We start from the raw sequence: 11,538 nt of genomic DNA on the forward strand, positions 1-11,538 counted from the left end.
AGACCTCGTGGATTGGGCATATTTAATGGAATGAGACCTCGTGGGGGTCATCAGTGGCATGGTTATTTTTTAAATTTATTTATGGTATGAGATTGTTGTTTGGTGATTTACTCCTTTACTACACCCACTTTTGAGCAACCAAGACATATAGGTTAATCATATACTGTAGGTCTGTCATATAGGCCTACTGCTCTTTCTTGAAATACCCTATGTCAGTCTTTCTCTTTTTCCCTATCACTAGCATAGACAGTATATGACTACACCATGTAATTGTTGGTGCCGTAAACCACATTCTTCCTTTTCTGCATCTTCCTTTCTTAGTGTGGTTTATTTGTAGTGCTTAATTAATTTATCATATCATAGCAATATTGCGTATTATTACACATAGTTGACAACTAGATGTGAATATCTATTTTATTTATTTTTTAATTTCCCACTCCTGCCCACAACAACTGAACATATGAAACCTGCTGGCAGGGCAGATCTGGTCCCTGGGTCGGATCTTTGACTCAATGGTAATCAATGGTAGGATAATAGATGAACTCTATTATCATGGACGGATTATGAACTTTCGGGCCCCTGGGCCCAGATGTATAAAGGGCCCCCCACTAATTGTCACATATGTGTGTGTGTGGGGGGGGATTCCTGGGGATTGTGTATTCTGGTGCATTTTGGGGATGGCCAATCCTTTAATTCAATCAGATTCATAGCCTACATCCTGATGTATTGATATTGATTCCATGCAATGGGATTCAGGGCCCCCTCACTCCTTGGGCCCCGGTAGGGCCCCGGTAGGCCCGTGCAATAATCCATCCCTGTCTATTATCACATGAACTCTGTTTTTTATCAAATGGCAAAGACAATGTAAGACAACTAACTCTGAGACATTAGCTTGTTGAACTTGTAAAGCTAAATGTATAGATGAGTCCTCAGGAAAGTGTTAATACCGTCACACAAATACTAATTTAATTAAAGCCCATAGTTACAAGGCAATGCACTGTATTGTTTCAGTTTCACAAAAATAGACTTTGATGACTTTTGAAATAGGCTTAGATCAGGGATGGGCAGTATTTCTGATACATGTATTTAAAATACGAATACAAAATACTAAATATTATTTTGTCATTTGTATTTGATTGTGATGATGGAAATGCCTTCATATTTTGTATCAGAATACTGTAATACTTGAAGGTATCTACATAAGAGTGACATGACACTATCATAACCCTAACCTGTCATGACAAAAAACGAATGACACTTGACAGAAGCAAGTGACAGAAGCGTTATGTCATAACCGTTTATGACTTGTTTATAATGTTTGACACATTCACAACAGTGTCATGTCACTCTTATGTAGATACCTTCAAGTAAAGTGTAACCCAGAATACTTCAGTGTTTTGTATTTTTAAAATATCTCTCTGAGATATAACTTTCTGATGTACTGTTAAAAAATGAAAAGTCGGGACTGTTTGATTTATCAAGCCATATTACATTACAAAAACATAAAACAGTCTAGTTTTGAATGAAACACAACCTTATTGTGTTCAAATAGTAATTTCAATTGAGTAATCATTTTTTCTAATTGAATCATATAAGGTAAGTGTATATGCTGGGGAAAGAATGAAAATAAGGTTTATCACAGTTACTAAATCATGAAATTAAGCAAGTCCATGGGCCAGACCAGATGTCGGTACCACTCAAGGTGGCAAAGGTTACTTATGATTTTTGAAAATATCCATGTCTGTAGATAACATTTTGGTATAACCCTTCCTGAGTCACAGCTAAATTAGTGTTATCAGCTGTTAAAGTTACCCTCCCCCATCGAAAACTAGCATTTTAGACACTGGTGCATATCTTGGTATTGGCTCATGTTAAGGATACTTCATTGTTTTATATTATTGTGTTTGGTATAATATTTAAGGGGACACTCTGGGCTTTCATTCAAGCCCTTTTGTGAATATTTATGACGAGTACAGTGGGCACTGGAGCGCTTCAAACTTTTAATCACACACCATTTTCCGCCTAAATCATATATTTTCTTTTAGTCCTGTGGAATCAAGAAATATCAGAGACTCAAAATACAAAAACTGGAATACTGACAAGACTCTAAGAATTCAGAAAATGTATAATTTATCCATATTATTTCATTTTGAAGGGAGGATTTTCAGCCTTACATTAGCCGGACAGCTGTACTAAGAAACTAATCAGACCAAAGTCAGTAAGATCACAAAGTTATTTTATACATTTGTTCAAATCAATGAAAATACAAGATAATCATTTATATCATAGTGAGGTAACAAGTATAAACAAATCATGAATGATATAACACTATCAAGAATCAAGAAGGTTTATTTGTCACTTATTGTGCCACCAACAACATATAATGGTAATAATACAAACTAAGATAACAAATAACTAGATGTACCGCATAGCGGTGCAAAATATGACCGCCGCTCAGTACTGTACATCCGTTCCGCGAAAATAAATCACACTTCAATTTGTCTCCATATTTTACTCCATCCCCCACTCTTGACATTTTTGTGTATGCTTGTTTGGCATGCCTGAGTGTGTGTGTGCGGCTGCACAGAAAGTAGTGAGAGAAAGTGGATAAGAGCATTATGCCCAATATTCCAATATGTGGTTTAATGTTCTGCATTTCTCATTAGTGGGTCACTTTGATACTAAAAGTATGATTCTAGGTAATGACTGTATGATATCTGTACTTTTCCTGTGTATATCTGTGTGTGACTGTATTTAGAGATAAGAGGGAATATTATGACTTTGCAGTGTTTCACTGTTCTGCATGGCTGCGTCAGTAGCTATCTGCTCCGGATTGCCAGGCTGCCACTAATCAGGGTCTGATTCAGTGTAGTCCACGTGAGATGGGATGACCAACGCCATCTCCCGTCAGCCTGGAAGGATACTTAAACCCTAACTATTTCCTTGTCTAGTTAGAGCAGCTGATGGATCTTTAGGTGAAGTCATGCTGTCTCTCCCTTGATGCGCATCATTGTAAATAAACTCCATTCCTGATTTTTCATACTAATGGTCTGACTGGGTCTCTATTAAATCTATGGTATCAAAATTAACATCAGTAGCCTACTGGTGCTGAAAAGGTGAATAGATTGTAGAATAGCCAAAGAAGATGTAGCATTGTTATAAAACCTTTAAAATCTCTAAACAATCACAAGTAGGGCAGTTCATCACAGTTCATCCATTGCAACTGGATTGATGAAAGGTCACTTACACCTGTAGGCTACATTGTATTTGGGAAAAGCAAAAGGTATCAGCATAATGTTATTTATTTATTTATTTATTATTTTATTTTTTTTAATGTATTTATAAACAAAAACATCTCTGTCAGTTCCATGCCGTTTTCAACAGCTATCAAAAACAAAGGTCATTTTTGGATGGATGGATTTTTCTAAGATTTTAGTCATCTTTAGTTCATGTAATACTTTATTGTCAATGCACAAATTAAGTAACAGTAGTCTGAAACGTTATTGTTAATGCACAAATTAAGTAACAGTAGTCTGAAACGTAGTAGTCTGTTTTACATCTAACCAGTGGTGCAAATAACTGACATGTCCAAATGGGCCTTGATGAAATGCGTCGCTAGACTCATAGGCGTGCATAAATAGACACTAGGTGGTGCTAAAGCATTAGGAAGTTTGCCCTTTATCAACGAAAATGCCCTTTGGAAACTTCTTTGTTTTTTTTTGTTTTTTTAATTATTAATATTATTAAGATTTTACTGAGGTCGGTTTTGAAATGATCTTTTGAAAACCTGAGCCATTAAAAACGACTGAAACAATGCCCCGAAATGAGCCACCTCCTTGCGCACACCCGACCAGCCTATCTCTCTTCCTTTGTCACGTGCGGTTGCGCGCAGGGCACGCCAGATGCGCAGCACCATAGCAGTTCAGTAATCGTCTTCAGATAGCAGGCATGGTCGCTGACAGGCTGCTTCTCCCGTGCCCCATCAGCCAGGTAACATACAGATCAAGCAAAATCTTACAGTTTGCCCTCTAAGCCCAACATGTAATAATTTTGTTGTGCAGTAAAATGTCTCATTCAGCACCAAACAAGCATTTTTGCCGACTGGTCACCTGATAAACTAGTTAGATGAAGCTAGATAAAGTTTTACGCTGTAGCCCAAATCAATGACAGATAACGTGACGACCACATACAAATAATTTCGGTAGATTTTGCAAAAAAGAAGAACGTTTTCTGTTGTATATGTTTTGTTAGGCAACATGTATTAACACATTCATTTGTGACAGAAGAAACGGGAAGTTCCCCATTACCTGTGAAAAATGCCCATCTGCATCTACAACAAAGCCCACTATAACTCCTTCTCGTACTGTTTGGTCTCTTTATTGTCTTACAGATCAAGTAAAATCGTACAGTTTGCCCTCTAAGCCCAACGTGTAATCATTTTATTGTGCAGTAAAATGTCTCATACAGCATCAAACAACTAAGCATTTTTAGCCGACTGGTCACCTGATAAAGTTTTACGCTGTAGCCCAAGTCAATGACAGATAACGTGAGGACAACCAAAATTGCATATAATATGTGTTAAGACGAACATTTTCTGTTGAATAGGTTTTGTTAGGCAACATAAATTAACACATTTTGGTCTCTTTATTGTCTTAATTGTATATTGATTTACTAATTGCAGCACAAGTCAAATTTCATTCAACATGTGCGTGTAATTTTTTTTATAATTAAGTGTTCCACGTGCGCTAAAAAGTGACCCCCCCAAAAAAAAAAATGTCTGTGCACGCCACTGGCTAGACTGTTCATACACATTTTAACGGGACAAAGTTGAAGAGCTTTTGTCCGTTATTGTTCATGCAAATATAGGCTGATTCATGTTCCCTTGCATTGTGTAACTGAGGTCCATGGCTAGTCTGGCTTTCATCAGACCAAGCTCAATCTTTTAAGAAATCAAAAAAATAAATAGCGGGCAGATCAGGCTGGGTTCACCCAGCCTAGTCCATAGGCACCCGATATTGTTTAATTTTCCGATTGAGATATACACGCTCTGGCTATTCTAAATGCAAAAATGCATCAGGGAGTTATGACAAAACGGTAACTAACAAACTAGATCCTAATAGAAAGCTGTTAGCTTCCCTAAGCTACAGGTAGGATTATAAGGTAGGGCTATTTACAACATAAATTGTCAATAGGCTATGCTGGCGACACAAATAAAATCTCCTTTGGAAACCAATGGCTTACGCCTTACAGTATCAAGCGGACTTAAACTGCCATATCGTGGCGAAAAGTTGTAATAACATTCACGCAGCTCCATGAGTCAAGGAAAGCGCGAATGAAGTAGCCACTTCTAAATGGGACCCACTACACAGTAGCTTAAGGTGTGTTGCTAAAGCAGCCATAATGAAATGAAGGTGTCATTGTTTGGATACTTCACACACACGTGCTTTTTAATTTCACAGACTACAACTACCAAGCTGGAATCAAAGCACATCGATTCCCCTCTCACACCCTGCACGCACTTAAAACAAAATAAACAGGCGTCTCAGTCTCATGCATGTATAGGCAAAACTGTATCAGACCGGTGTAACGTTGGTAAATCTTCCATTGCACAGAATGATTTTGATGTCACGTGCAATAAATGACAGTCGAAAGATACAAACAGTGCTGCTATCAATTTGCTTGGTATAACCGCATTTATAGTTTTCTACAAATGCAATCAATCAAATGGGCCTCCATCACTCAACCAACGCTAACGGTACCGATCCACTTGCACGACACTTCATTTTGTCGTGTCGCATAGATGTCGCGCTGCATCCCCACGTTCAGTCGTGTGTGGGCGTTTTGTTTAAAATGTCAGTTACCAGCTCATACTCAGTTCGTTTTAACGTATTATAAGTGTTTTTCCACAAATGGACCACAATTTTAGGCATGTATTTAACAGTATACAACACATTAATAGCCTAAACAAACTATGCAAGCCATTTGGAAATCTTGTTTTATTTAAACTACTCAATGCAATTTCAAATCCTCACCAGAAACACCAAACAGCCAAATCCTAGTTTCGTTTGTTTTATGGACTACTAGGTGGTCGTGGAAGAGATCGTTAAAACATTATTTGTCTTGTAAGCGGAACCAAAGTTTCACAGGCACCGTTGTGGTAGAACAAAGGACCTACAACCTCATCCTTTCATTGGAGAGTCGCCTCGCGTTCAACGGAATCATTTGCATAAAGATGGGCCTCGGCCAGCTTCTTTGTCGCGCTACATAATTTCAAATGCAGCGCTGCCTTCCCGGGATGCTTTGCGGGCGCGTTAAAGTCGCTTGACGTCACCCATAGGACTAGAGTGGAATGCGACACGACAAAATGAAGTGTCGTGCAAGTGGATCGGTACCGTAACGGTAACATTACTTAGGTCCTTATTGATATTACAAGATTAACGTACCTGCAGTAAAAACCAAGCATGTCCGATAAACATCCTCAGATTTATTTCGGCTTCAAGAAGAAATGGGAATTACACTTCATGTGAACATCGTCCTATCCTTATTAGATGTTGTAAATTACAGTCCTTGTAGGAAGCGTCCATTGTTTTTCCAACCCACTTTTAACTTCCAACAAAATTACGTCTCACTGCAACGATGCGCCATCTAGTGGACAAACGACTACTTATCACCAATACTGAAAATGCAGCCATGATGATGATGATGAATATTTATTTTGCCTTTCTTTTAATCTACTGAATTTGTAATGTATCGGCCGTTCTAATACCGATAGTATGTGGGTGCCTGTGTGTGTGCATGTGTATATGTGTGCACCGCCATTTACAGGCCAATGAGTGTACAGTCACTAAATGTACACATAACCTAATTTTTTTAGAAAAATTTAATTCTACGAAACTTGGCATACCCCCAGAGAATGCCAGGTCAATCATACACATAACATTTGGTGCAGTTCTGAACATCTTAACTGAAGATAGGGGCGATTAAAGCAGAATAATATTGCATTTTCATTTTTTACCGGGGGGGTGGGGGTGCAAATCACAAATGAGTGACTATGAGCCAGGTTGATGTGGGTCCTTGGTACCAACATACAATAAAAGATTCTTCATCCTCAGTGCCACAGTTCAGGTAGTTATTTAGGAAAAACTGTTTTTTTTTGCGGTTCGGGGGGCCCAGCACGGGGGGGGGGGGGCTTGTACCCCGGGGACGAAATGAAAATTTTCCGTAAAAGTCTAGTGGGGCTACATACCCACCAAATTTCATGTACCCCGGTGGTTCGGTGTCCCGGGTATCAATGACCAAAAATTCAGGAAGTAGATGACGGGAAAAATTCTTGAATTGTGTGCATGTGTGCGTGTACAAGTTTATGTTTATGTGTGTGGGTGTGTGTGTGTGTGTATGTGCGTGCTTGTGTGTTTGCCTGCGTATGTGTGTTTGTGCATGTGCATGCATGCGTACATATGTCTACTGTGTGAGTATGTGTCATACATATGATTACTGTAAATGTATGTGTGTGCGTGTGTATCTGTTTATGCACATGTGTGCACATGGAATGGGTTAACATGACCCCTGGAGGCAAACATACGGAAAAAATTGGTCATCCTAGGCCCTACAGTTCTCAAGATATTCACAGAGAACTGTGTCTGCCCTACCCTCCTTTCGGGGGGTCCAGTCCAGCGGGGGGGCTACAGATCAAAACGAAAAATGACGGTTCCATGCTATCCATGTGGGGGTACATGCCCACCAAGTTTTGTGTACCCCGGTCTTTCAGTGTCCCGGGAATCCTTGTTGGTGTACGTCACTAAATGTACACATAAATTATTTTATTGTAAGGCCCCCCATGAACGAAAGTACACAACACTTGGCATGCATTCGGAGGGTGTCATAATGATCCTACATTTTTAATTTCGTGCAGTTTTGACCTTGTCAGCCAGAGATATTGTGATGAAAACACCTAATTTTTTGCTTTTTAATTTTTAACTAGGTGGCGCTATACATGAAATAAGTGGTAATGGGATGGGTTGACATGCCCCCTTAAGACCAACATACATAAAAAAGGTGGACCTCCTAGGCCCTACGGTTCTCAAGATATTCACAGAAAACTGTCTCCGGCCACCTACAGGCCAGTTGGTGTAAAGTAACATAAATTAATTTATTGTGTGGCCCCCCCATGAACGGAATTCCACAAAACCTGGCGTGCCTACAGAGGGTGTCATAATGATCCTACACTTCCAATTTCGTGCAGTTTTGACCTATGTTAGGTGACAGATACCTTCAATTACAACACCTCATTTTGACTTTTTTGTGTTTAACTAGGTGGCGCTATACATGAAATGAGTGGTTATGGAATGGGTTGACATGGCCCCTTGAGATCAACATACAAAAAAAAATGGTCCTCCTAAACCCTACGGTTTTCACAGATATTCACAGAAAACTGTGTCTGCCCTACCCTCCTTTTGGGGGGTCCAGTCCAGCGGGGGGACTACAGATCAAAACGAAAAACGATGGTTCCATGCTATCCATGTGGGGTTACATGCCCACCAAGTTTCGTGTACCCCGGTCTTTCAGTGTCCCGGGAATCATTGACGGAAATTTGGGCATGCTAAAAAAAAATAATAATAATAATCTGACTAAACCTATATGACCGACGCTTCGCTGCGCGGTGGTCATAATAATAATAATTAGAAAATGTAATTCCAGGGAATTACCATTGCATGTAAATGCAAAACTGCTGTGTATAACATTGCTTACAGTATGATTATTCAGATTACATAGATTTACAGTCTTTTTGAAAACCACTTACTTAGATGTTAGAGTATATGGCAGTCAGTACAAATAAATTGTCAATTCAATATTGATCAACATTCTTTGTTTTAATACAGTACTGCAGAAACAGCAGAATGATACTCAGAACACACTAATGAACACTTAACAACCAATGCAAGCTTGAAGACAAAAAATCAATGTTGTTGAAATCAATTTTAAAGTTAACCAATAAGGGAGAAACCAGATGTCTACTGAATTTGCATTCTTACAGAACTTGATGATGGCAATCATATTATCCTAAGACAAATCTATTTATCAGTTTTAATTCTGAACTGGCAGCAACAACTAGAGGCCTAATGATAATAGGTCAAATTTGATGGTGATATATACACTGAAGAATAAAAGAGTCAGCCCTTCAGATGATCAGTTTTAGACAGAACTTAGGTTAGAATGTTAATTTTCACACAGCACAGCTCAGGTCTAAAAACAGAGGTCTAACAGCACAGCTAAGTTTCACAGATGTTACAGCACAGGTATAATTCAAAGGTATGAATGGTTGACAAATATGATTCACAAGTATACAAGTTCCATATAGTTAGTATAGTCCTCACACAATATAGTTCTCAGAATGTCTCAGTGTAAATCTCGGATAAGTCTTAGTATGGTTAAAGGAATTATCCGGAGTAAAATGCACTTTAGATCAATTTACGGATGATTGGGAGTACATACGTTGAGTTGACATCCAAATCATGTCATTCGGATGTGTTTTGAGAAAGTTCGATGTTACCGTTTTTAGTCAAAACTCGTTAGTGTGGAAGTGAGAAGGGCATATTATTTCGCCGCTACAAAACGCTATTTTTATACCTCTTCTACAGTTCCAAACAACATTACACTTACGTGGTAGTGAGTAGAGGGTCCCTAAAGCCAAACCGAAGTATCCCGAGGTCTTTATGTGGTCGGATAGAGTCCAGAATGAATTTCATCAAGCCAGTACCTTTCCGGAAATGTTGCCATCTTTGCTGCCATCTTTAGGGGAAAGTCCGTAGGAGTCGATTGCCAAGTGTGCTCTGGAAATTCACAATTTCGTCGCCGTTTAAAAAAAAAAAAACATAGTCCAGTACATTTTTGATGGTCACAAGTTTACTTCATTAGCGGTTTATTTTTTTGATTATTAAAGAGTGTTTTTCCTTTAAAGGTTTCACTTCGTGCTTATTCAGTAGAGCATTTAGTGCTCTTCCCAATCCCAGACGTTCACATTGCATGTTTGTTTGTAATGGATGCAACCGCGAGATAGGCTACGCGTTTGACGGCAATGAGTTGTTAACATACATGAACCAAGACATATAGCCCAGCAGCAATCTAGGGACTGTTTGTTATTTATTGAAGGGGCCACCGGAGGAATTTTGAGTGCTTCAGTCAAAAGTTGCATGACCCTCCCTTGCCTGCTAGAAATTGTTCAATGACCCTCCGACAGAATTGTTAAAAAAGACATGACCCTCCCCTGCCAATTGTCGCTGTCTTCCGCCTGCGCTGCTTTGCGCCACAGCCACACACTGTGATAACTTCTTAAATCAATCTTTCCTGTGAGCTTGCATGCTACCAGTCCTTCCTTTTCAAATGTGTTGCGCCTGTTTGCACAATTTCACAAATAATCATATGAGATTAATAATATGACAAATAATACCTGTGCACGGGGACCGAAACAATGCATGCCAACTTTTTCCGTGTTTCTCACGTATTTTAACTCCCCCCCGCTGTCTTGCCGTTTTAATGTTTTCCTGTAGAATATCCCTTTTTTTAATACTATCATAACAGCCCTGCCATCGGGCCTGTCTCTGTGTTGCCCTGTTGCTACCCCTTGCCCTTCCAACGAAACAAATGTCTTCAAATCATCGTGGGTCATAGTTGTCTAAGCCTCTATAGCGTAGCCTGTTAAAAACGTCGCAGAAGCCTACCCAAGGCTACAGATTAATTCTGAACAGTTATTTCTCTACTGGCTCAATTATCCCACCACTGTTTTGATTTGCGTAGTTGCGTTAACACAACACTGACAATAATGTAGACAGCAAATTTCGATTTCCGTTACCACCGTGTAGTCAAGTCTTAAGCCATACCCAAGTAGCCTAAATCGAGGTAAATCGAGCTTTTCAGTAGTTTAAAGGGTTACATTGTTTAACCTTTTGCAGACCACGCCGAACATTCCATTTTTTCATACTCGATGGCCTTATGGCACAAAAAGGCTTATTGTGTGGTTATGCTACATGACAGAGATATAATTTACCCACCATTATAATCAGGAGAAGTAGCCCTTTCAAATGGTATAAAATATAATTAATAATTTTGAGGAGAACACACATATTATTTTAAAAATATATTTAAAATTCAACCCCAAAAAACACAAAACTATCAGTTTGTCAAGATTAATCTCATTTTCCCCCCAATTTCTGTTGTAGATAGAGAAAAACTTAGAGTGTATGGGAGATTCACAATTTTGTCCTCTACTCAGTGATAAAAACAGAATCAATGTATTACCTTTTGTTCAAAAGTTATGATAAATTTATTAGACCTTTGCAGTCGGCACGAAACATTCCGTTTTTTCATACTTGATGCCCTTGTGAGACAAAAAGGCTTATTGTGTGGCCATGCTACATGACAGAGATAAGATATACCCAACATTGTAATCAGGAGAACTAGCCCTTTAAAATGGTACATATCATAGTTAATAAGTTTGAGGGTAACACACATTGTTTTTAAACAATACCTTCAAAATTCAAC

The sequence above is a fragment of the Alosa sapidissima genome, chromosome 15, assembly GCF_018492685.1.
Source record: "Alosa sapidissima isolate fAloSap1 chromosome 15, fAloSap1.pri, whole genome shotgun sequence".
Taxonomy (NCBI): Eukaryota; Metazoa; Chordata; class Actinopteri; order Clupeiformes; family Clupeidae; genus Alosa; species Alosa sapidissima.